We start from the raw sequence: 27,474 nt of genomic DNA on the forward strand, positions 1-27,474 counted from the left end.
CAACTCTACATCTTTATTGTAGCATCATCACTAAATAAGCCACTTGGTGACAAGTTGACTACATTAGGCTCCTTCAGTCTGCATAGGCTGGTGATTCATTTTGACAAGAGTAGACATATATTCCTGGTATGGGTTTCTTTTTCCTGCTCACAGGACCTATCCAAGGTCTTACAAAGTGTTTGATCCACCAGCATGAGTTTCCAGAGAACACTACATCAGACCAAGGGCCCTACTTTACAGCAAAAAAGGTGTGAGGGTGAGGCCATATCACATACTTTACCACCTAGAAGGTACTGGCCTGGAAGAGCAATGACTCACCCTGCTGAAGGCACAGCTGAGAGGATTACCCTGCTGAAGCACTAGCTCAGAGGACAGACGACCATCCTCCAGGATACAGTGCACACTCTGAATCAGCAAGCATAATAGGAGATTGTGTTCTCAACAGGTAGAATGCATGGGCAAGGACTGAGGGGTGGAAGCAGGAGTGGCTTGTTTACCACCACTCCCCAGCACCCATTTGAGGAGTTTGTGCTTCCCATCCCCACAACTCTGAGCTCTGTGTGTCTAGACGTCCCGGTTCCAAAGGAGGAACCCTTCCACCAGAGGACACATCAAGAGTCACACTGAACTCTAACTACTACTGCCACCTGGGCACTGTGAAGCAATCATCTTGTCAGGGTTAACTGAAACTGAAGTTAGGCTAATGCTTCACAATGAGGGCAGGAAGAAATAGGTTTTGTTCTTACATGAGTCACTTGAGTGTCTCTTTAGACAGCAACCATGGTCTGCAAAGGGCACAGTGCTCAAGAAGCTCAGATTTCTAAAGGATGCAGGACTGAGTCATGCCACTGGGTGAGCCACTGAGACCAGCAGAGATGCTAGCTGAAGGTGAAGGAGATCTAGAATGGACAATGTGAAGGGAGATGATGAGTGTAAATTGAGTAGCAGCAGCAGTGGAGCTGTAGTTCACCCTATTAACTTTCTCTTTTTAAATTTCCTCCGGAAAAAGAAGTGCACCAGTGTCCTGAAGGAGTGACTCCCGGAATTTATACAAAGAATTGATGTCAACTGTACAATAACTAAATTGTACAATAATAAACAATAGTATCCAAGCTCCCCATGGGCAGTGCAACCGGCCAGTGTACACCAATTAATCTCAACACCAGAGGCAAATGGGTCAGAATGCTCACTGTGACTTGCTCCAACCCACTGAAGCAACTGCACTTCCTGTGTTTGAATTGGGTCATATTTCGGTGCGTCTGTGCCCACTACCTATTTGTGTTTCTATTCTTGGATATTTTAAAGGTTTGTCATGAGGGGTGGATGGGGGAGACCATGCAGGCCTGTAGTGGAGTTTTTTGTTTTGTTGGGTTTTGTTTTACAGAGCCTGAAGACCAGGAGCAGAATGCCCTCATTTTACACAGAGAGATACTGGGGAAGGAGGACTTTGGTACCTCTGAGCCAGGCAGTGGTGAGGAAATTTAGAAATATGTCTCTCCTGGATGTTTTTGCTTGTATATATGTCAGCATTTTACTGACTTAAGCATAAAATTGAGCTTTTATTTACTTGGGGCAAGCCATTATTCTATAATATTTGATATGTCTAACTCATTTAAAATGAAAGTGAAATGGAAACAGTACTTTAAAACGAAAATACGATTTCATTGTTCTTAGCTTCAGTATTCTTTAACTGCTTCGCCTCTGGAGTCAGTGTGAGGTTCTTAATCAGGGTTTGATTCCAGAAGCAGCTAATTATTAATCTGCCCTTGTACAAGCTACTAAATCTCTTAATTAATAGGTAAAATGATATCTACCTCCTAGGATTTTGTGAAGATTAATAAGTTAATTAGAGGACATAACAAATGTGAAATCCATGGAACATAATAGGTATTCAGTAAATGTAAGTCTCCACTCATGCCTGTCCTGTCCTAAGAGATGGAGTTTTAATGAGGACACCACTTAATTTTAACACAAATACAATCACTTCTTTCATAATCATTTCCTCCTAAATCAAAAGCTGGCACAGAACTCATTTTCTGTCTCTGGATCTGCTTCCTAATTTGTAAAATGAGGTGGTTAGATTATGTTTCCCCTCCGATGTCTTCAAAATCTGGATTTCTACGGCTTTTTCCTAGCTTTCCATTGGCCTGGGAAAATCATTTATCCCAGTCATCAAATTCTCCTGTTTGCTGAGAGAAAGAATAAGTTTAAATGCTTTGGGGTGAATAGAAGGAAAATGTCTCGCATGCCTCCTCTATGAAAGCATCTTTTTCCATTTTTGTTAGCTGCAAAGCACTATACAAGTATACAATTTATTGTCATTCTTACTACTATTATTCTTACCACTCTCACTATTCTGTTTTCTCCATCTCCCACAATTGGATGGGAGATGCAAGTACTTCATGTTAGGATAAATATATAATTAGGTCTATATATAACTATATATAAAAATATATAATTGTTCAGAAAGAACAGTATATGCATAGGCATATTCTTACTCATTGTACTAATCATAGCTTAGGTTTCATCCTACCTCTGTTCAGCCCTGTCTATTCAGTCACTTGCTGTTCTTTCTGACTGGAGTGACAATATCAATCATGCTATTCCTATGGTCAGAAATTCTGGCTGCTGTTGCCACCACCATTTAGGAGTCCCCTTGTGAATTCCTGCCTGACAAGAACTCTCTGTACCTATGTACTGGGCTGACTGAACAAGAGAAGGATCTGCCTTCCCCAGTGACCACCGAGAGTGGTTAAAAGACCTGACTTAGAAGTGTGGAGGTGTTGTTGCCCAGTGGATCAGATTTTGACCAGTGGGAGAGAAGTGTACGTATCCTAGCAATTAATGTGCTCTGTCTTCCTCTTCTCTCTTTATTTCCCATGGACTATTCTGAGTGTACTCCTTTCTTACAATCTTCCTTATGTCCTATGATTGTTGGGCAAACAGGCATGTTTGGTGATTGCTGTCTGTCACAGGTTGTGTTCCCTGAGAAGCAGACTCTAAGACTGTTGGTGTGCAGTATTAAAGAATATGTCTAGTTTATTTCATCTATTAAGATCCTTTTTTCTTTCAGTTATTTTTTTCATTTGTCTAATTTCCAGTTGGCCCATTTTCATGCATTCCTGCTCTTGTTTGATAACTTTATGTTCCTGTTTCTGGGATGCTATTTACTGCAATATCTCTGAGAAATTTAAACATTTGTTTTAAATGAGGAATGCTGCCTTATTTATATTTTATCATTTGTGAATTCTGCCAATGTATGGTCTTTTGACTATCTCACATAGCAGAAATTTTCCTGTATGCTTTATAATTTTCAAGTATGGGTTTAATCTTCCCAGGGCGCTTATTTTTACCTACACCTCTTCCTATCCAGTGGTCTCATGGTTGCTTCATTGAGCTCTCTGTGTTGTTTAGCTCAATTAAGCTATTGGTTGGGGTGGATTCTTAAACTTTCTGTTGCTGCTGTTTTTGTTAAATCACTCCATTGAAAACTTGATGATATCCCTATTTCCTTTTCCCCAAGAAATACAAATACACATATATACACACCCTTCTATATATACCCTTAGGAAGTTTATGGGCATTTCAAAGCCCAGTCATACATCTTGTAGGGGTACTTAGACCTTTAGTTAAGAACTCTGAGTGAGGAGTTTTGATTTTCTGTACTATGGGGGTACAAAAACTCTAGATGTTTAGCCCTCTTGCAGTACAGCTTCAGTTATAATTATCTTGAAGGGTTTTTTCTTGGGCCATAGATAAGTGGCACATTTTAATTTCAGTCATTTTTATAGGTGCATGGCAGCAGCTCACTATGGTTTTAACTTGCATTTTCTAATAACTAATGATGTTAAGCATCTTTTCATGTGCTTGTTTGTATTCTATACACTTTTGGGGGGCAGGGGAAATGTCTGCTCAAATCTTTTGCCCAATTCTGAAAAGTTGGCTTATTTGTTTTCTTATTATAGATTTTAGAATTCTCTTACATTCTATATACTAGCCCATTATCAACTATATGATTTGCAAATATTTTTCTCCAAGTATGGCTTTGTCTTTTCATTCTCTTAATGTCTTTCAGAAAACAGAATTTAAAATCTGATGAAGTCTAATTACTTATTTTTTTTGTTTATAGGTATGTTTTTAATGTTGTATATAAGAAATCTTTGCCTAGCCTAAAGTCACAAAAATTTTATCTTTTTCAAAATGTCTGATAATGTTAGGTCTATGATTCATTTTAAGTTAAAATTTAGATATGATGTGAGGTTAATATATATTTTTAGTATTTAAAAATACTGTCTTTCTCTTTTATTTGGAGCTGAGGGGGGCTGGTTATGAGCTTGTTTACTCCAGAAAATTGACCCTAATTGATACTACATTACACAGCATTTCATTCAATAGTTCATTTGTTTGATATGCAAACTAATTACATATAGGCTAATTGGCTAGTTTCCAATTAAGAGAAGGAAATGACTGGCCATACATGAAGTACTGGTTAATGGAGAACAGTTGTGTAAATCATTCATTCCGACTCTCAGCAGACTGCCTGATTCTCCTTAACAACTGTGTTGGAAAAGCTATTTGCGTAATGAGATCAAACCCATATATTATCACATGTCTATTTGTAATTAAGTAGCAAGTATCAACGAGGTCTAAATAAATCAGTTCAAAGGGGGTTAGTAAATTTAAAATATGCTACCAGCTGATGAAAGCATCACTTCAAAATATAACATTTATGAAAAATATTTAATTAGTATACATGTTATGATGGAAACTGACAGGTAAAGGGCTTTCTAATATTGTTTTGAACTTCAATATATTTTCCCACCAAGCTTCTAAGATTGAAAAATGCAGCATTTTATTCACACTTAAAAAAAATAGAAAATAAGTTTCTCTGTGACCCAGAAAAAAAGGTTTCTTTTATAACTAACAAATATTTTTAGAGACAAAGCAAAAAAGGAAAACAAAGGACTTCAGAATGAGGCAGTAACATCTGGACTATATATTATGCCCAGTTTGAAAATGTAGGTCATTTTAATACCACTTTATCTTTTGTATAAAAATTCCAAAAATCATGAAGTGTAATCATAAGAAAAAAGCCTCTGCATTTTTACCTTTTTTGGAAAACTGCTGCTAACAATTTAAACTATTGTTATAAAATGGTTGTAATCAACATTTATCTTAAGATGGGAACTACATTTGATTGGGAAAGTGCTTCAGGTAGAGTATGAGACCCTGACAAGACCTTAATACTGTTGAAAATGTCTATGCAAAACAATAATAAAAATGTACTTGTTACTTTGGAGAAAGAAGGAGGATGAGGGAGAAAGAGAACGGAGATCAGACAGGTTGTAGAGAACCATCTGTCCCTGATATGAATTTCTCCTCTTAGCCTGGGTATCTCCAAATCTTCAGTAAAATACACATAAAAAGCACAAAATGCATATTATTACATATCCTGTGGAAGTGTTGAAGCAGCTGAGACCTTCATCCTGACTAATACAAGGCAAACAGAGGATCATGTGCAGATGGCATATGCGTGGTAGCAGAGGAGCCTGGAGAATTCAGGATAGGAACTAGCAGAAACCATGGAGTCTCTCTCATGGGACTGCGGATTTGGGGTTTGGACTAAGTTTACCCAGATTTCTAGGGCCCAGGGGACCTCCAGTGGGGATATGTGGGCTACATATAGATTTTACTGCTATAAAAACAAACAAGGCAGATTTGTATTTACTGATATAAAAACATGTCTATTAAATAGAAAAAGCAAGTTGTATAACAGTATCCCATTTTTTCCAAATAAGTCCACTGGAAGTTAAATACCAGAGGGAGAATTCACTATACAAACCAGTTCTACATTAAGGATGTGTTCAGATACAAGAAACAGGTCCTAGCAATAGCTCCCAAGTGGAAAGAAAGCAGGAGAGGATGAGGAAAGTCAGAGTTGTGGCAGAGCAAGGCCGTACAGACCCTGCTAAGCAATGGCATGGAAGACTATATGATCCCATGAAAAATGGAAATCAGGGACCCCTTGTTGAGGACTTATTAAGAATTCCAAGATGGCAACTGGAGAGCATTAAATCATGTGTGGGGCCCTTCTAAGCACTGGATCCTGTGTGGCTGCCCAGATGACATTCCCATGACTAGGAGGACAAAATCTATAATTCCTGTGCCTTGTTGCATATTTTTCTCTTCTTTTAGTGCTGACTTTTTGGGGAAAATGACTCTTTTCTTCTAAAGGAAATATATAGTGAGACAATAAAGGCTTACTTGCCCCAAATCTCTTTGCTTACCACTTATCTTTGTCTTACTTCAGCCAGGCAGCTTAGAAGGCAGCTTCTGCAAATTCTCTTCCTGAGAATCACCATTAGCAAGACTCACATTGACTGAGATCTGAAATCTGTCATATGCTGGACTCAAATATCATTAACTTATTGTTTCAGTCACATTTTCTTTTCTTTTGTTTTGTTTCTTTTTTTTTTTTTTAATTGAATCGGGGTCTCAATCTATCACCCAGGCTGGAGTGCAGTGGTATAATCATGGCTCACTGCTGCCTCGATCTCCTGGGCTTAAGCGATCCTCCCACCCTAGCCTCCCAAGTAGCTGGGATTACAGGTGCATACTACCACGACTGGCTAATTTTTTTGTGTGTGTGTATTTTTTTAGAGATGGGGTTTCACCACATTGTCCAGGCTGGTCTTGAATTGCTGGGCTCAAGCAGTCTTCCTGCCTTGGCCTCCCAAAGTGCCAGGATTACAGGTATGAGCCACCGTGCCCGGCCTTATTTCATATTTTCTAATAAAACTGTATTCCAATCTGATTGTTGTAGTGAAAACAGCAGTAGTGAGTGTAGTGAAAAGTGCAAAAATTTCTGGCATGCAGTAGGTCCTCAATATGTCTTCATATATCAATGAATTAATACAAATTCATTCTAGTCTCAGTTCTAAATGTTCCCGAGGAAATCATATAACATTGGGAGGCCTCAGTTTCTCTTCTGAAGAATAATGGGGTTGAAGTAACTATCAAGTCTAAAAATGTTTGTGTAGTTCAATGTGTAGAAAGATTTTAAAAAAGAAAGGGCTGAGAGGATGGTAAGGGCTTACTTCTAGCAACTATTCTCTGCTTTGGAAAAGCAACATCAGAATAGGAAAAATTATATAAGCACAACTTCTTAATTTTGAATACATAATCAATTAATGTATGTATCTATAACTTCCACATTAATATACTTCTAGCTGCATTATTTATTTATTCTACATGTCTAAATCTGCCACTATGCTAGTTCCTGTGTGGAAGACATGGCTAAAGAGGTTAGGTTATAACTATCTGGTTTTACATCCAGACTGTTAATTGAAGAATGAGGTTAAGGTTTGTAACCCCAAGTCTTGGTCTTCGGGAGATTAAAATTCATCATTCTCCTGAGTCTTTCAGTACAATGTTCACCCCTAAAGCTGACCTATATCGACTGATGCAGATTCTCTTAGAAATTTTAAAATTTGTTGCTGGGCCAGAGTCAAGCAAAAAAAATAGGGACCTTTTTACTGACAGTTAAATATCACTTTCTCTTAAAATGGAGATATTATCAATAAAACCTCTACCCAATAAAGTCTCACACATTTAAAGCAGCTTAGTAGCAGGTTGACAATATTAGTTCATGAGCTGGTTAGATTACATTTAATTAACAGATATTTTAAAATCAAACATAATAGCATTTCCCTCTCATTCTCTCAATGAATTGAAGAAGATAATTTTATCTGGGAAAACTAATTGTTTTGAAAAACACTGCTCAATTTAGTAAAGTTGAAAAAATGTTTAGATACTTCAGCAGGAGGGAAGGATAAAGTCAGAACCAATTATGGGGAAGCAGAAAGACAACTGGGCCTGCAGTTCTGAAGGTTTGAATCAGCTTTGCTGCTTATGAGTTTTGAGGCTTTGGATAAGTTTTAAAACTACTGCAAGCATTATTTTCTCTTATACAAGGAAATCATAATTCTAGCTCACAAGGATGTTATAAGAGCTACACAGTGGAATAGCATCATGTTTGCAGCTATGTTATACAAATAATTTGCATTCTCCCATGAAATTAAAATACATAACTATACGTCCTCTTTTATACAATTAATATTTTGAGAAATAAATTTTGCAAACTATCCTTTGTTGCATACTATACTTTCTTTAGTCTATAGATACTGTCTTCATACATATGCATATTTTAAAAAGTTGTTTGTATGAAACTATGCATGGTATTCTTTATGGGCTACGGGTAATTTTATCCATATGTGATTTTTACCTTAGGAAATGGCTTCACAATACAATCCCCATGTAAGATGTAACTCTGCTGCATATGAAAGTGTTTTTGCAAACCTTAAAAATCATGCATGTGTAAGATGTTATTAATATTTTATTTTCATTTAGAAGGAAAAGTGAAATAAAATAAAAAGGAAGATAGTAGGATGAAAAACAGAACCTTACATAAAGATTTTCTCATATTATTTTTCTTAATTGCCCATGGTTTTATATTTAGGCTAAATAAAAAACATTGCAATTTAGAGTGTGCTATCTTTTAGCCTCAGAAAAGTAGATTTGTGTATGCAGAAAAATCTCTATTGGACATAAAACAATGCCTTAATTTTAACACAATATTTTATCTTTAGTAGTCATACAAGTTGATTTTAAAATAATAGACTGAGTTTAAATCCATTGAATAAATAATTTTTGGATAATTGATGAATAACCAATTGAAGAATCTTCATAGTGACTCCATGGCTGCTGAAATTTCACTAATAATTTTTAAAAACGTTATTTAACTGAAATTAATACATATATATCTGTTCTATAAAAATGTAAAGAGAACTTTAAGTTGTAATTAATCAATTGTTAAAGCTTCAAAAACTTTGAAGGACAATTTTCATTCTGTTTTATAATTTAGAAGCTGAAATCACAAATGGGTAAGTGATTTGTGTAAAGTTACACATCTGCCACAGAGAAGATGGAACTCAAGGCTGGAAATTTGAAAGCCAGTCAGAACAAACGCAGGTCAGCAGAGCAAGGACAGCTGAAACAGCCTACTCATGAACTTTATCCTTGCCAAACTCCTCAGAAACATCACAAATATCGACGCTCTTCAGCTTGTCCTGGAAGGCTTCCAGAGTAAATATATAAGGCCACAGGAAAATATAGGAGGTCATGAACACTACACTTCAATGTATTTTAAGCACATAAAAACATAAAAATGCTGTACAATATCTCCTGCCTAATTAAGTGTTATTGTATGCTAGCAAGCCACTCCCTTGGTTTTATTTCCACGTTTGGTGGCCTGATTTTCTTTGATTCTTTTTCATTTTTTATTTTTATTTTTTGAGACAGAGTCTTACACTGTCACCCAGGCTGGAGTGCAGTGGCTCAGTTTCAGCTCACTACCACCTCCACCTCCTGGGTTCAAGTGATTTTCCTGCCTCAGCCTCCTGAGTAGCTGGGATTACAGGCATGTGCCACCACACTCGGCTAATTTTTACATTTTTAGTAGAGACAGGGTTTCGCCATGTTGGCCAGGCTAGTCTCAAACTCCTAATCTAGGTGATCCGCCTGCCTCGGCCTCCCAAAGTGCTGGGATTACAGGCATGAGCCACTGTGCCTGGATTTCTTTGATTCTTTAATTTATGTCTCTCCGTGATCATATCTTAATCCCATTATCCCATTACAAACACTTAGCAAAAGACAATGCTATCAGAGTTTTGATCTGGGAGAATGCTCTTCCTGGCAAGGCAACTTCTAGGTATAGCTGTTCCCCTGAAGGGTTTCTGTGGCATGGCATCCTACAGGAACATGTATAGGTGTTAAGTGAGACAGGTTTCAAGTGGTGCCTCCAGCACTTACTAGCTGCATTTATTCTCTGAACTGAGACACTCATTCTCTGAGCTTCTATTTCTTCATCTGTAAAATGAAGATAATGTTGTACAGTAGGTATAATAATTCAGTGAAATATATAAAGTGCTTAGCATAAAGTAGGCACTCTATAAAAAATAGCTCCTTGTTGTTATCCAAAGTTTCTTATTTTCCTCAATCAAAGAGAAGAAATACGAACTTCAGAAAGTAGAGGAATAACCTTTCCATGGGAAAAAAAATTCCTGTTCGAATAGTTATGGTGATGAGCCTTGTTTCATAATTTTCTCAGCTTTTTTGACATCTTAAGCAGCACCTTTCCAATCACCATCTCTTAGTCAATAAACTCGTGTTTATTGACATGAGTGAGAATATGAACAAAGTCCAAAGAAACCATGTTACTGTTACTCTAGAAAGATCATTGCACTGAATTGTTTATCTTGCCATGTATTTCCTTTTAAAAAGAAGTAAGAAAGACCTTTTTAAGGGGGAAAAAAGTGTACTCTCTAGATACTTGATATGCAATCACAGTTCACTATCCTTGGGGGACTTTATCAGGTCTTATGCTCATTCAGATGCTTAGTGGCTAAATGGTTGTCTTTGTCCCTCACACCATCAAAGGCAAAACCTGACTGTATCATTTAGCATCCAGCACGACCCTAAGTAACGATAACTACGGATGGCCGGTAACATTATTTAAGTTAGTTCCCAAACAAGATCCAGTAGGAAGCAAGAAGTCATTCAACATTCAGATCTAAAAGGGAAGCAATCCAACCCCCTGTGCCAGAAGCAGCACTTGTTTACTGAGACATGTCTAGTGGACCTGAAGTCTGACTTCACAAAATAGAAACCAGCCAAGAGGACAGAATGTTTTTCTGCTGCTTGGAAGAAGTAGAGATAGTCCGAGCCTTGATGCTGTCATACCAATTTATCTTAATTTCTCCATTACTCAATTTATCTGTAGAAGAGGTAATGAGTGTTTTTTGTTTTCCTTTTTTTTCTCTCTTTTTTTTTTTTTTTTTTTTAGCAGTAATGGGAAATATCATGAGTCAGATAGAAACAACACTCTTCAAAAGGCTCCCCCGATCACACTTGCCGGATATAAATCTTTTTCCTTTCTCTGTGCTCTTGTATTAGTTTTTTTGTTTTGTTTTGTTTTTTTAATCACACTTCCTTAAATAGGAGTGATTTGTGTCTATGTCTTAATCTGGATTCTTTGAGAACAGCTGGCTGTCTTGTATATTTTTCTATCCTGCATAACACCTAACATAGTATTTACAGTAGATAACATGAATGAGTGCATAAGAAGGTGGTGGTTTGGGTCTAATCAAAAGAATGGACATGGGATGAAAATAACAACAACAAAAATGTAGCCCAGAGTGACTTAACTTTGGCCTAAAGAATGGAATCATTAGAAGCCTGCAAACCATTTTTATTAGTCAGTCTCAATTCTGCATGTCCCCTGGCAAACATTTTATTTCTTTCACTTTTCCTTATACATATACTTTTTGCTCCTTTATCATCTTTACTTCTCATTTTTGTTTGCTTTATATGCTAGCTCTTTGAAGTTAAAAATTTTAGGGAAATTGAGCAACTGCTGCTTTCTTTAAATTAGATCATACTAGTAGAGTCAGCAAGTTTTTTTCTGAATTCTGCATAGACATCTGTCTTCTTGTTAACCATTAGTTTTGATTAACATAGGTAATGCTAATTGTACTTCCTTGTGGAGTCCTGGTTGACAATGCATGATACATACAATTAATCAAAAGCAAAATGAAAGCAAATTGTGGACAGGTTTTTTTTCCATAATGAGTAATATACATTGATAGATGATTTTTGTTAACAAGAAGTTCAAATTACTTCATGAATTTGATTTTCCCTTCCTTGTAAGCAGCTGGTAAGGATTAGTTTCCCTATGTTTGGAGAATTTGAGGCTCAAGATTGCGTTGCGCAGGAGCAGTCAGGACTCGGCCAAGCTTGCAGACTCCTAAATTAATATTATCTGTCTGCGGAGTCATCTGTCTTTCTATAGAATTTTATTAAGTACCTTTGGTATAAAGACAGACACTCATCAACCACATGACAAATGTGATAGCAAGTTTGCAGTAGAGTTATGGGGAAAACAGGGACTAAATGAATCCATAGCTCTGCTCTTTGCCTGTAAGGTCAGCTCATGTACTCTTTAGAAGAACCTAGAGGCCTCCTCCTTCTCCCTTCCCCAACTTTTGTCAGCTTACCATGAGGAAGGCTACCAAAGGGACTCTCAGTGAAACTTCAAATCTGAATTCACTGAGGGGCTCAAAGACCATTGACTCCTAAATAATTTTCTGCTCAAAATATAGAAAAGAGGGTATAATATATATTTTAGGGCATAACAGAGAAGTAAGGATATGTCATTTTAAAAGAGCTGTATATCTTCTCTTTTGTTCTTAGGACAGTCATCTGAACTCCCTGGAAGGGGGGAGGGCAGTTATAAACAAGATGAGTAACAGCCTAACAATGCACTTTCAAAACAGAATATTGTTCCCCAGAAATATTCCAGAAATATCTGAAACAGCATTATGTCCCTGAAGAAGAGCAATGCCTGCTTTCATAATTTTCATTTGGTTATTAGGGTTTTTATTTTTTATTCCTTTTAAAATCAAGACCCTTTTCAGCAGAAATTGAAAATCACAGTTGTTTCCAGTTGGGGAAGAATGCCCACTGCTTTATCTGTTCCATTCATATATCTGCATAATTGGTTGATTCTGCAAGCTGTAATCTAATGATTCTTGTTTTGCTAGGAAACAATTTAATCTTAAACTATGTTTATCTAGCCTCCCCCAGGACTGACATGCATCATTACCCTTCTCAGTCTTTGTGGATCGTATGAAGAAACTGAAGAAAATTCATAGTGCCCTAAAGGTACTACTACCAAATGAAAGAATTGTCTTTAATTTTGAAAGCTAGCTAGAGTGTGATCTCTCTTGATTTCTGAAATAATACTCAGGTTTTAACACTGTGTTATTTTTGCTTAAGTCAATAAATGAAAAATGAAGTAACCTCAACCAATTTTGTGTTCCTGTAATAACAGGATTGCTACGTCTTCTGCTGCCATTGCATAGGCAGTTTGTTAAGAAGGCTAACTCCCCAAGTTCTGCTGTCAGAAGAGGAGGTTATACAAGCACATAAACAAAGCTGTTCTGTCAGACAAAATACCAGTTAAGCTGTGTTTGCAATGGCATAAATAAATGTTCCCTTCGGATCCAGTCAATGTGAGAAAAACAAGGAAATTACAAAGGGTAGTTTTAATGTTGAGAAGACAGGAGGTTAGCAGGCATGAAGAAAGTTTTAATTGTTTTACAAATGCTTCCAGTAAACCACCCTGAACAGCTGGCCCTCTATAAGCAGCACCAGGACATTTTGGAGGAGAGTATCTTAGACTTGGAACAAGAGACACAAGCTCCACAGTCCTCTAAAAATGTATTTAGAGAAATTGCCAGAATAATGCTGACTCTACCAATGCACACAAGCTTTTCTTCTTTTTCCCAGCAGGTGAATTTATGCAAGCAAGACATTGCTTTGAAAACAGGCCATTTCTTTTTAAAATGACATTTTGACTAAACACAGAGCCATAAGGAAGCCTTCAATACAAAAGGTGATGTAATCTTCCTAAGACTCTAGAAGCAAGACTGACAGAAAATCCATAAATCCTGTGCTTTTTAAACCTTGCTCTATAAAGTATAATCATATTAGGATAGCACTGAATTAAGGAAGGCATTTCTTTTCTCTCTCTCTGAATAATATAAATATTTTATGTAATATCTCTCTGATTTGTTTTTTTCTAGAAGAGGGTCTTTGATACTGACATGAAGGCCGTAGATTCAGCTATTTTCTCCATTTGGTCTCTAAATTACATTCATACATATGTAGAAAGTCATGCTTCTATCTATACAAGTATTTATTATTTATGTTTCTATGCATGTGCTTATATCCTGGTTTATTCCATAAAGACTTTAGGTGCTAACAGTAAATACATGTAATAAATTTGCAAAGCAAACACACACAACAAAACAATAGGACAGGGAAAATCTAAACTAGCATAGGAGATGTAAACAGCCTTAGGGAAAGCGTCAGAGAGAATATATTATGCCTAAGAAAGTTGTAAATTTCTATTTAGTTCCCAGAGCTGAGCAATGCACTTAGTTCTGAACTTTACCACTGACAAAGTAACAATAAAAACAGACCATTAAATTGTTTTCATTATATATGAATGTCACAAAAAAGGCATAGAAAATCCTTAGGAGAATCACAGCTTCTACTTAACAGCTCCTATTCTCTCACAGGTCTTTGTACTGGGGACACTAGTGACTGTAGAGGACAATGTCCTGGCCAGGCGTGGTGGCTCACACCTGTAATCCCAGCATTTTGAGAGGGCATGGTGGGAGGATCGGTTGAGTCCAGAAGTTTAAGACCAGCCTGGCAACATAGGGAGACCTCGTCTTGACAAAAAATAAAAATAAATAAAAAAAGGACAATGTCCTCGGGAACATCACCACAACAAACACATGTCTAGTAGTGTGTTCTGAGGAAAGGCAAGAGCATTATCTCTCATTTCAATCCAGGAGAAACAGTTCTTCACACGTTCATGGGGAAGAGTTCTGATGGGCAGTTTGATGTAAGGATAAAACATAACCTACCTGTATGTAAATATATGGACTGCATGCACATATGTGTAGATAATTCTAGTTTTGAAAGTGATCTTACAGAAAATATTAGTGATGACCTACTGGGCACTTACTATGGACCAGGCATTTTATTTACATACATTATTCCATTTATTTGTCCTAAGACTTTAAAATAATTATCTTTACTTTTCTCTTCTGTATTTTATAAAATGAGGACACAGAACTGAGAAGAATTTAATATACCTGTCATAGGTGTGTATAAATATGTATATATATACATGTATGAAAATATTAAAAGAAAAAGTAAAAAATCCACCATTGAACTGAAAGATTTGAACACATTTCTCTCAATAAATGATAGATCAAACAGACACAAATCAGTACAAATAAAGAAAATTTGAATGGAACAATCAAATTGCTCAGTCTACTGCAAATTTCCTAAACCTCTCTAATGGCCTAATACCAGACCTACTGAATGAGACTCTCCAGGAAAGAGACCCAGAAAGCTGTATTCCTCAGGTGATGATCATAGAGGAGGTTTAGTAAACACTAATCTAATGAAAACATAAAAAACTCTGGACTCAGTTCAATTTACAAGGAACATTTACCAAAACGTAACAATGCTTTAGGCCATATAGCAAGTCAGAGTAAACTCCAAAGAGTTCATTTTGCACAGAATTCCATCTTTGACCCAAACTAGATTAAATTAGGAAATAAATTTAAATTTTACATTCATGCATACATGTGCAGGACAAAAAAATGGAAATTAAAAAAAATATATATAAATAACTCGTGGTTTAAAAAAACATTAAAAAGGGAAAAATTTAACAATGAATAAAATACTGTAACTTAAAAATTTAGAGAGGTACTTCTCTCTTTTCTTCTTTATTAGTCTTGCTAGCGGTCTATCAATTTTGTTGATCTCTTCACAAAACCAGCTCCTGGATTCACTGGTTTTTTGAAGGGTTTTTTGTGTCTCTATCTCCTTCAGTTCTGCTCTGAACTTAGTTATTTCCTGCCTTCTGCTAGCTTTTGAATGTGTTTGCTCTTGCTTCTCTAGTTCTCTTAATTGTGATGTTAGGGTGTCAATTTTAGATCTTTCCTGCTTTCTCTTGTGGGAATTTAGTGCTATAAATTTCCCTCTACACACTGCTTTAAATGTGTCCCAGAGATTCTGGTATGTTGTGTCTTTGTTCTCATTGGTTGCAAAGAACATATTTATTTCTGTCTTCACTTTGTTATGTACCCAGTAGTCATTCAGGAGCAGGTTGTTCAGTTTGCATGTAGTTGAGCGGTTTTGAGTGTTACTTAATCCTGCGTTCTAGTTTGATTGCACTGTGGTATGAGAGAAAGTTTGTTATAATTTCTGTTCTTTTACATTTGCTGAGGAATGCTTTACTTCCAACTATGTGTTCAGTTTTGGAATAGAGCCATGTGGTGCTGAGAATAATGTATATTCTGTTGATTTGGGGTGGAGAGTTCTGTAGATGTCTATTAGGTTCACTTGGTGCAGAGCTGAGTTCAATTTCTGGATATCCTTGTTAAGAAAAGAGAAAAGAATCAAATAAATGCAATAAAAAATGATAAAGGGGATATCACCACTGATCCCACAGAAATACATACTACCATCAGAGAATACTATAAACACCTCTATGAAAATAAACTAGAAAATCTAGAAGAAATGGATAAATTCCTTGACACATACACCCTTCCAAGGCTAAACCAGGAAGAAGTTGAATCCCTGAATAGACCAATAACAGGCTCTGAAATTGAGGCAATAATTAATAGTCTACCAACCAAAAAAAGCCCAGGACCAGACAGATTCATAGCCGAATTCTATCAGAGGTACAAGGAGGAGCTGGTACCATTTCTTCTGAAACTATTGCAATCAATAGAAAAAGAGGGAATCCTCCCTAACTCATTTTATGAGGCCAGCATCATCCTGATACTAAAGCCTGGCAGAGACAAAACATAAAAAGAGAATTTTAAACCAATACCCCAGATGAACACTGATGCAAGTATCCTCAATAAAATACTGGCAAACCAAAGCCAGCAGCACATCAAAAAGCTTATCCACCATGATCAAGTGGGCTTCATCCCTGGGATGCAAGGCTGGTTCAACATACGCAAATCAATAAACGTAATCCAGCACATAAACAGAACCAATGACAAAAACCACATGGTTATCTCAATAGATGCAGAAAAGGCCTTTGACAAAATTCAACAACCCTTCATGCTAAAAACTCTCAGTAAATTAGGTATTGATGGGACATATCTCAAAATAATAAGAGCTATTTATGACAAACCCACAGTCAATATCATACTGAATGGGCAAAAACTGGAAGCATTCCCTTTGAAAACTGGCACAAGACAGGGATGCCCTCTCTCACCACTCCTATTCAACATAGTGTTGGAAGTTCTGGCCAGGGCAATCAGGCAGGAGAAAGAAATAAAGGGTATTCAATTAGGAAAGAGGAAGTCAAATTGTCCCTGTTTGCAGATGACATGACTGTATATTTAGAAAACCCCATCAGATCAGCCCAAAATCTCCTTAAGCTGATAAGCAAATTCAGCAAAGTCTCAGGATACAAAATCAATGTACAAAAATCACAAGCATTCTTATACACCAGTAACAGATAAACAGAGAGCCAAATCATGAGTGAACTCCCATTCACAATTGCTTCAAAGAGAATAAAATACCTAGGAATCCAACTTACAAGGGATGTGAAGGACCTCTTCAAGGAGAACTACAAACCATTGCTCAATGAAATAAAAGAGGATACAAACAAATGGAAGAACATTCCATGCTCATGCATAAGAAGAATCAATATCATGAAAATGGCCATACTGGCCAAGGTAATTTATAGATTCAATGCCATCCCCATCAAGCTACCAATGACTTTCTTCACAGAATTGGAAAAAACTACTGTAAATTTCACATGGAACCAAAAAAGAGCCCGCATTGCCATGTCAATCCTAAGCCAAAAGAACAAAACTGGATGCATCATGCTACCTGACTTCAAACTATACTACAAGGCTACAGTAACCAAAACAGCATGGTACTGGTACCAAAACAGACATATAGACAAATGGAACAGAACAGAGCCCTCAGAAATAATACCACACATCTACAACCATCTGATCTTTGACAAACCTGACAAAAACAAGAAATGGGGAAAGGATTCCCTATTTAATAAATGGTGCTGGGAGAACTGGCTAGCCATATGTAGAAAACTGAAACTGGATCCCTTCCTTACACCTTATACAAAAATTAATTCAAGATGGATTAAAGACTTAAATGTTAGACCTAAAACCATAAAAACCCTAGAAAAAAACCTAGGCAATACCATTCAGGACATAGGCATGGGCAAGGACTTCATGTCTAAAACACCAAAAGCAATGGCAACAAAAGCCAAAATTGACAAATGGGATCTAATTAAACTAAGGAGCTTCTCCACAGAAAAGAAACTACCATCAGAGTGAATAGGCAACCTACAGAACGGGAAAAAATTTTTGCAATCTACTCATCTGACAAAGGGCTAATATCCAGAATCTACAAAGAACTCAAACAAATTTACAAGAAAAAAACTAACAACTCCATCAAAAAGTGGGCGAAGGATATGAATGGACACTTCTCAAAAGAAGACATTTATGCAGCCAACAGAGACATGAAAAAATGCTCATTATCATTGGCCATCAGAGAAATGCAAATCAAAGCCACAATGAGATACCATCTCACACTAGTTAGAATGGCGATCATTAAAAAGTCAGGAAACAACAGACACTGGAGAGGATGTGGAGAAATAGGAACACTTTTACACTGTCCGTGGAACTGCAAACTAGTTCAACCATTATGGAAGTCAGTGTGGCAATTCCTCAAGGATCTAGAACTAGAAATACCATTTGACCCAGCCATCCCATTACTGGGTATATACCCAAAGGATTATAAATCATGCTGCTATAAAGACACACGCACATGTATGTTTATTGCGGCACTATTCACAATAGCAAAAACTTGGAACCAACCCAAATGTTCATCAATGATAGACTGAATTAAGAAAATGTGGCACATATACACCATGGAATACTATGCAGCCATAAAACGGATGAGTTCATGCCCTTTGTAGAGACATGGATGAAGCTGGAAACCATCATTCTCAGTAAACTATCGCAAGGACAAAAAACCAAATACCGCATGTTCTCACTCATAGGTGGGAACTGAATAATGAGAATACTTGGACCCAGGAAGGGGAACATCACACACCAGGGCCTGTTGTGGGGTGGGGGGAGGGGGGAGGGATAGCATTAGGAGATATACCTAATGTAAATGACGAGTTAATGGGTGCAGCACACCAACATGGCACATGTATACATATGTAACAAACCTGCACATTGTGCACATGTACCCTAGAACTTAAAGTATAATAATAAAATAAAATAAAAATTTAGAGACGTAGGTCAGTGGTATGTATGAGGACTTTTATGATTTAAATGCTTTATCATAAAAGAAGAAAGTGAAAATTAATAAGCTTATTTTTGAGGAGATAAAAAATCAGACAACTCTCTGGGAAGTTTAATCAAGAAAACAAGAGATAAGATTCACAGGAATCCTTAAAACAATGAAAATTACAGATAGTACATAAATAAAAGAAAAAAACACGTTCTGATGCCAAAAATGTTGAAAACTTTCAAGAAATGGATATTTTCATAGAGTAACAAAATTTATCAAAATTGACTCAAGATGAAATAGATAATGTATCTTTGTAACTATCAGTCATTAAATAAGTATTTTTAAAAATGTTTCCAGAAGGAAGACATCATGCATATGTGTTTTTAGAGATAAATTCTTTCAGACGTTTGAGGGACATAATTCTAAATTTGGCATAGAAGAAGTGAGAACATTCTACAACTCATCTAATGAAGCTGAATAACTTTGATGACCAAATCAGAAACAGGCAAGATATGAAAAGGCAGTTAGGTGTCAGTCTTACTTGTGAATAATGATCCACTGATTTTTTCACAGCCAAGTTACGTTTACTTATTTTATTTTCTTAATAGTATAGTTAATTAATGATATAATGTATTTTATTAGTGGTACAATATAATTCAAGTGATTGTTGTTAAAAGCATAGAATTGTTATATTTTTCTGGTGAATTAAAACTGATCATTATGTAGCAGACATCTTTATTTCTAGTAGTGCTTTTTGTCTTATATTTCTGTATTAAAAATTAATGGCATCAATTTTCTTTTAATGAACACTTTTCAGATATATCTTATTTCCATCCTTTCCAACTTTTCTGTGCCTTTTTGTTTTAGATATTACTCTTATATGCAGCATCAGTTTTTTCCCTCTACTGGTTTGGATGTTCCTCATGCTATATTTGTTCTTAGTCAAACCCTTGAAATTTTACTGTGCTTACTTAACGAGACTTAAGTTAATAATTACATTTATCCTCCTCTTGAATAGCTCCAGGACCTATGAATATTTAACTCTATCCGCCACATACACTACCTTTTAGGTTTCGTGCTATTTTGTTCATTATTTTATAGTTCTTTGCAACGCTTGTTTTATTCTCCAAATCAATAGTTATTATTGCTGTGTTCAATGTTTATTTAGACTTATTCTCATCCTCAATGCTTTCTTGATTCACTAATTCTTTTTGCAACTCAGATCTTTTTCTGAGAAAAAATATATCTTTCTAAAATTCATATTTTAGATTTTCTTTTACTGAAAATCTGTTGGTACTAAACTCAGTTTTTGTTCATCTGAAAATTTCTTTACTCTCCTTTTTGAGTGTTTGTTTTGAGTATACAAATGTAAATTGACAGTTATTTTCTCTCAGCAGATTGGTGCTACTAATTCCCCTGTTTTCTGCCTCTCATTTTTCCTCTTGAGAAAGCAACCATTAGACTAAATATAGTTTATTTTTAGCTAGCCTATCTTTGCTTTCTGGCTGCTTTTAGGATCTTTTATTTTCTCTTTGGATTTCACTGCAATGTTTTAATATTGGATTTTAAAAATTTATTCTGCTTTGAATTCGTTAGGTTTACTCAATATAAAGATAGATGTATTTTCAATTCTGGAAAGGGCTCAGCAATTATCTTTTAAAATAACATCTCTTCCCCTTTCTTTTAATTCTCTCCTTCTGGATCTCCAATGGGACATATTTTAGGCATTTATTCTCTGTGTCTCAAGTTCTCCTTCATAGCTTTTATCTCTTTTTCTGTCTGTGCTGCATTCTGGAAAAATTTTTAGAATCTACTTTCCAATTTGTAATTCACATTTTCTTTCTCTCCTTCCTTCCTTCCTTCCTTCCTTCCTTCCTTCCTTCCTTCCTTCCCTCCTCCCTCCCTCCCTCCCTCCTCTCTTTCTTCTTTCTGCCGAGGTCTCTCTCTCTCACCCAGGCTGGCGTGCAATTGTGGGATCTCGGCTCTCTGCAACCTCTGCCTCCCAGGTTCAAGTGCTTCTCCTGCCTCAGCCTCCTAAGTAGCTGGATTACACGTGTGCACCATCACACGAGGCTAATTTTTGTATTTTTGGTACAGATGGGGTTTTACCATGTTGGCCGGGCTAGTGTCGAAGTCCTGACCTCACGTGATCCACCTGCCTCGGCCTCCGAAAGTGCTGGGATTACAGGTGTGAGCCACCGAGCGCCTGGCCGTTTTTCATTTTCTGCTAAGTCTGATTTGCTGCTTATTTGTCCAAGTTTTAAAATTTCAATGATTTTATTTTTCATTTCAAAAAGTTCTACTTGACTTTTTTTTTTTTTTTTTTTTTTTTTGAGACGGAGTCTCGCTCTGTCGCCCAGGCTGGAGTGCAGTGGCGCGATCTCAGCTCACTGCAAGCTCCGCCTCCTGGGTTCACGCCATTCTCCTGCCTCAGCCTGTCCGAGTAGCTGGGACTACAGGCGCCCGCCACCACGCCCGGCTAATTTTTTGTATTTTTAGTAGAGACGGGGTTTCACCGTGGTCTCGATCTCCTGACCTCATGATCCGCCCACCTCGGCCTCCCAAAGTGCTGGGATTACAAGCGTGAGCCACCGCGCCCGGCCCTACTTGACTTTTTTAAAAAAATGACTGTTTCCTAAAAGAAATCTTTTGCTCATTACTCATGGTTTCAATTCTCTATTATATGTCTTCAGCATATTAAACATGAGTATTTTATGTGCTTTGTGTAATAGCTTCCATAAATGTCTAGTTCTGATGTTTGTTCTGATTCTTAGTATGGTGCTATTACCTGGTATGGTTTGGAATTTTTTAATTATGATTTTAATTCATTGTAGTTTACATATGGGAATATTTTGAGGTCTGGATCTAGGAGGCATTCTCCCAGAAAGGATTTACCTTTATATCTATTGGGCATGTGGAGGCCCTGCAAACTCTGGTATACTTTGTTAGAACTAATGACCTCAGATTGTAGGAGACACATAGTGCAATATCAGGCCCCAAGCTCTCTACATTCTGGCCCTTAGCTATGAATTCTCAAGGGAGATATTTTCCCTTTCTCCAAAGCCAAGGCAGACAAGTTTCCAAGGGCTGATTTTGTTTGTTGTTTCTGCTTCCTAACTCACCCTTTCCTGGAGGACAGAGTCCTTCCTGAGTCTCTGCTGTAAAGGGTAGACCTCCACCATGAACCCCCTCGCCTCTGGGCCCTGTGTCTAACTACTAATCCCAAGAGGCAGCCGTCCTCCTCCCAAGGGCTGCGTGGACTCAATGCTCCCTTACTTCTCTTGTATGCCTTTGCTTCTTACTTTCTTGAAAATTCACATACGACTTTTAAAGGATGTTTAGAAAATATTTTACACAGCATTTCAGTGTTTTGTACCGGCAGGTTTTCAAGATCTCTAATCCATCCTACTGTTGAAAATAGAAGTCCAGGTACATTTTCTTTTTAAAAAATTTATCTTTTTTTTTTCTTTCTTTCTCTCTCTTTTCTTTTTTTTTGGCATGGTGTCTCACGCCTCTATTCCCAGCACTTTGGGAGGTTGAGGCAGGTGGATCACCTGAGGTCAGGAGCTCAAGACCAGCCTGGCCAACATGGTGAAACCCCGTCTCTACTAAAATTATAAAAAATTGGCCAGGTGTGGTGGCAGACACCTGTAATCCCAGCTATTTGGGAGGCTGAGGCAGGAGAATCGCTTGAACCCAGGAGGTGGAGGTTGCAGTGAGCTGAGATCACACCATTGCACACTGGCCTGGGCAACATGAACAAATCTCTGTCTCAAAAAAAATTATTTTTTAAAATGTTTAAACTTCAGGTTTCATCTTAAATTCAGGGGTAGGTGCATGTGCAGGTTTGCTACCTGGGTATATTGTGTGATGCTGAGGTTTGGGGTATGAATGACCCTATTGGGAGTGGTACCCAATAAGTCATCTTTCCACCTTTGCCCCTCCCTGTCTCCCCACTCTAGCAGTCCCCAGTGTCTATCATTCTCATCTTGATGTCCATGTGTCAGGTACATTTTCTTAATGGTACCTAATGGGGAAGTTTTCAACTCTGGGCTTGACAAATATAGGAAGATTGGTTAACTATAAAGTGTTTTCTAAATGTTTAGCTTAAATATAAGCATATGTACAAACAATTACAAAATGTACAGATAAAGCTACAAAATAATCAATCCCACAGGGAACTCTTACCCGGAAGTGGCTGAAAGATTCTTTAGTCGTCATCCTGATCCTATAGTCCCCATTGAGCTTTCTCTTTTAATAATGCTGGTCGACACAAGTGGACTTGATTTATTAAAAAAGATTTCAGTTGCTGAGAACTGGCAGTCTTTATGTCTGTACAGGATCTGATTTTGGTCTCCATTGATTGTCGGCCAAAGTTCTGGCTGTTCTGTTGCTCTTGTTTCTTCGCATATTGTGCATGTGCTCAAAGAGTATAAACTTGCAGCTGCCTCACCCTAATTATTCCATTTATTCAAAATACTTTCCACGTATTGTTATAATGAAAAGAATTATGATAGTTTTTTTGGGTTTTGTTGGAGGAGAAACAAGGCCATTATCTGATCCTGGGGCAATGTAGTAAGGATGTTGCAGGTAAGTTTTGGGTTAAAATCCCAGAGCTTTTTTCTCCATGTACACTTCTGTTTCTGTCTTAAAAACAGTTAGTTAAATGTCACGACAGGTTTAGTTGCTATGATTGGAAGACTGCTGAGAGGCCATGTGCCAGATAGAAATCCAGGTTCTATTACTACAGAGAAGGGGAGAATGGATATTGGGAGAACTCAGTATGTGTGGAGGATAGTGGTGTGAGGCCATGCGTGACATGTAGGTCTTGGACCGACCATGAAGAATCCAAAGCTGAACATGTTAGCCTTTATCTGATAGGTAAAAGGAAACCACAGAGGTGTTTAAGCAATGGAACAGAATATTCATATCATGTGAAGAAAATAAAGTTCAAACAGATTTCAGAGAAGCCAGACATAGAAGCAATACCAAGAACAATTTGATATTTTCAGAATTATGTTCAAAATGTTTCATAATCACACAATCATCTTTACATGATATATAAAATAAATCACCTCTGCATCAAAATAGGCCCACTTTTAATATAAATTTATATTAATTACTGAAACTTTCATTCCAGAAAATGTGTATATTTTTAGAGCATTTAGTGTATGAGACAAAAAGGCCTTTGTGACATATTACCCTCTATTTTCTGTCTGTTGGTGTCTCTTAAAAGGAATTTCCTGGCATTTACCATAGAATGATAGCTTAAATTCAATTTCATACTCATCTTTGTCCTTAATATTCCCTTGGGTCATTTCTCAAGTGATAGATTTAGTTAACTGAGTTGACGAGAAATTAGGAGTAGTTTTATATGCACCTTCCTATTTGTGAAATAGGCAAATTGTTATTCATTAGCTTACCAATTCCCCAGAAGGACATTTTGACCTAAGTACAAAGTGTTGTTATTGAAAACTTTGAAGGACAGTCAAAACTGTGAGTTTCTCATAAAAACAATTTTTGGCATTTTTACACAGACTATGTGTAAAATGATTTAAAAAGACTTTACTACTGATGTTTTGACAAAGTGCCACTTTGCTTATTTAATGATAAAAAGATCAAGATGTAGGTTGGATGTATATAACATTCAACATGACTGAGTTAACTATTTTTCTGTTTGTTTTTATGTTTAATAAATATAGGCAATTAGTGACATGGTGCTACCACAGCCTTGATAGTTTTTGCCATTGCTTAACTAAAATAATAATATCAAATTACATTGCTCAATTTCCATGAGGACCAAAGTGGTTGGGCACAATTCCATCATTTGCTGGAAAGGAAATGGTAACTGGGTTATGTCCTATAGTAATAATTGGCACAACTTTGTAAAGAAGAATTCATACCCAATCAAATTTATTTCTTGCTATTTCTGAGTGATGAGCCATTGAGCCCGAAAGTAATTTAATTCCAGTTTCTATTATATTCAAACCAATCAGTTAGAAGATATGATCTAGCCAAGTGTTTCTTAAACTGTAAGGCTGTGAGCTCTTGGCATTCTTCTCTTATTTAACATCTGATTTCTTTTTCTTTCCACTCTATTTCCATGTTAGCACAGTGTTCTTTATCCTTTGTTTACAAGCATCATGCCCTTGCCCTCTGCCCTCTCACAAACAGAATCTAGTTTTTGAAAGAAAAAAATGTAACTTAGGTTGACTACCTATTAGGAAATAAGATAAAAATGCATTGCATTTATTAACAAAATGAAAATCTGAAAGGTTTTCGTATTATTGTTAAGTGACATTAAGCGTTGTACTGAGAATATCAGAACCATTTAAGGATTTTAAATATTTAAAAATTTGAATAAAGTACATGTAAATCTAACTAAAGGATTTAAACTAAAGCTGAAAAATTCCTCAAAGGTGTCATGAGTAGAGGCTGTCTGAGGGTAAAATGACTTTTTTCACGTCTGTGAAAGGATGACAAATTTGGCCCACTAGGAATTCATGCAGCTTCTAACTGGATGGTCTCTGCTATCTGGCAATCCCTTCAGGCCTCTTTTGTAGACTGCTTGTCCACTCTAGCCATAAGAGCTATTCCAGATTTTCTCTGGTCTCAAACTGGAATCCCACCTACTTACCCAGATTTTAATAATTGGCATTTCCTCTTACTTTTCTGACCAGATGAAAACTGTAGGTTCTGAAGTCTTTCACTCCTGCATCATCTGACTTCACCTGTCAACCCCTTGCTACCCTCATGAAGGGTCACGCGATCCCAGCTCGGCTCAACCTGAGACTCTGAGCTAGATCCCACTCCCTGTCAAAGGAAGTAGCGTAAGCTGCTCACCAGGATAAATGTGCTGTTAATCCTGCTCTGATATTATGGCTAGTTTTAATAACTGAGCTTCTGCTTTGATATTTTGACTTATAGTGGACACTGCCTTACTCAGCAATTCACTTCTCCCTACCAGTCTCAATTACTAAGGTTGTGTCTAAATCATCGTCCTATTGCTAGAACCTTGTCATTTACTTCTAGATGCCCTAATGCTGCAGAGTATCTTGCCATTTAACACCTGTCCCCAGACTTTTCACGAGTTCTTTGTATACTTGAACTCCAGTCACCTTCCCTATGTTGCCCTGATAGTGGCCATGTACTGGACAATCTTGTCATCATAAGTTGGGTACCATGCCCTACTGTCCTGTGTAGACTTCCTCCCTCTATCTGTACCTGGCTGTGTTGCACAGTCCTTCCCTACCCCAGTCATCATGTTCAGTCTCTGATCTCTTCAATAGGCCAAATCTCGTCAAGGTGATAAGCTCTGTTCTGAAAGCTTAGATGCTATAAGCTCATTCCCACCCCCCGCCCCCACTTTTCATTATGTATAGAAGAAAAAGTGATTTCACATCATTCCAAGGCCAGCTCCTAGATTACTTGACCGGTGCCCTTAATCCCCTCCCATCCTATGTCTTTTCGTTTATCTAGGGTTTTGGTCTGTTATTCGCCTTCTCTTTCTTACTTTTTCTGTGGGACCTTTCAACTCAGCCTTCAAACATGCACTTGTTTTCCTAGGCTTGAGATAAAAGAACAACATCTCTTGATCTTGCTGCTAGTGCTTGACTATTGTTCTGTTTTCTCCCTCCTTAGCTTAATAAACTTTTAGAATAAATGACCTACAGGGGCTGTCTATCATTTCTTACCATCCATTCTGCTCTTTACGTCTTAGATTGTGGCCTGCTCCTCTTTCCTACCCAAACTGCTGAAATATTCATCATCTGAATCAATCAACTTGGTAAGTCTTTTTCAGTTCTCATTATTCCTAATTTCTCTCTGTAATAATACCAATAGCCACCACTTATTGAGTAGCTGCTGTGTGCTAAAAAACTGTTCAAGCTTAATAAAAATTTGCAGACTATTTTTCCCCAATAGTGTTAAATTTAACCATCTTAGAAATAAGTGCTTCTTTTAAATGTGGAATTCTCTTCGCTTCTGTCCTGTTCTTTCTCCTCCCCACCTTATGTTGCTCTGTCCACTGAGAATCAACTTCTGTGGCACTTGGGGAAATCTTCCTGCTCTACATCTGGTCATCACTTGGAAATGTAACTTTTTCTAATAACTTTTGCCTAACAGTTAAAAGCACCATTATAAACAACAACACATGATATGAGCGGAACTTTGTATGCCCTAATTACATAGGCCCCACCATGTGGGTCTGAAGTCTTACGTTTGATTGGCTCTTTCCTCTCCAATGTCAAATGGAAATGTAATCAGCCAGAAGTTTTTCTTTTCAGGGTTTCATGTATTATTGAGGCTTCATGAAAACAGAGTAAAAAATAATCTTATCATTGACAAAGAAACACTTACATCGAACTGCTTACATCTCCGTGGAATTTTATATTTCATTTGCTTTTGAAAGCCAGTTGTATTACTACCATCCCTCCATCTCTCCCCCCCACACATCTACACACACAAACTTAGAGAAAGGAA

Source organism: Symphalangus syndactylus, chromosome 6 (genome assembly GCF_028878055.3).
Source record: "Symphalangus syndactylus isolate Jambi chromosome 6, NHGRI_mSymSyn1-v2.1_pri, whole genome shotgun sequence".
Classification (NCBI taxonomy): domain Eukaryota; kingdom Metazoa; phylum Chordata; class Mammalia; order Primates; family Hylobatidae; genus Symphalangus; species Symphalangus syndactylus.